The sequence below is a fragment of the Bombus affinis genome, unplaced genomic scaffold (genome assembly GCF_024516045.1).
Source record: "Bombus affinis isolate iyBomAffi1 unplaced genomic scaffold, iyBomAffi1.2 ctg00000082.1, whole genome shotgun sequence".
NCBI lineage: Eukaryota > Metazoa > Arthropoda > Insecta > Hymenoptera > Apidae > Bombus > Bombus affinis.
In genome coordinates, this window is record NW_026108830.1 from 802,501 (window position 1) to 803,001 (window position 501).

The following is a 501-nucleotide window of genomic DNA, read 5'->3' on the forward strand; positions in this document are numbered from 1 at the left end:
AGAACGACGGCGGGTTGTCGAAGGCACCAAGGGACAGAGAGAGACAGAGGTAGAGTTTCGTAGTGTCTCCCGTGAACACGATAGTTTATATATCGAGCATGCGTACGAATTGCACGGTCTCGACACGACCGCGACGAACGCCGACGAGCGTCCAACAATCGCTCGTACGTCGCGTACGTTCTCTCGCGTCCGCTCTTGTTCGTATCCTTCTTCGTGCGCTTCCTCCGACTCTGAAACGTTCTACGTATCGTAAGAACGACGGCGGGTTGTCGAAGGCACCAAGGGACAGAGAGAGACAGATAGAGAGGAACGACACGCAACGCAAGCAGTCTTAGGTTTACGTGAGCAACCCTCAGCCAGGCGTGGTCCAGGAATTGTATCCGTGGACCGCAATGTGCGTTCGAAATGTCGATGTTCATGTGTCCTGCAGTTCACACGTTGACGCGCAATTAGCTGCGTTCTTCATCGACCCACGAGCCAAGTGATCCACCGTTCAGGGTA

At 54.3% G+C, this 501-nt stretch overlaps 1 non-coding gene across 1 annotated transcript; it reads right to left on the minus strand.

The window, feature by feature from the left end:
- Window positions 1-346: 346 nt before the first annotated feature.
- LOC126927326 (5.8S ribosomal RNA) lies at window positions 347-501 on the minus strand. The gene has a single exon (XR_007715378.1). It is a non-coding gene; the product is annotated as a 5.8S ribosomal RNA (ribosomal RNA).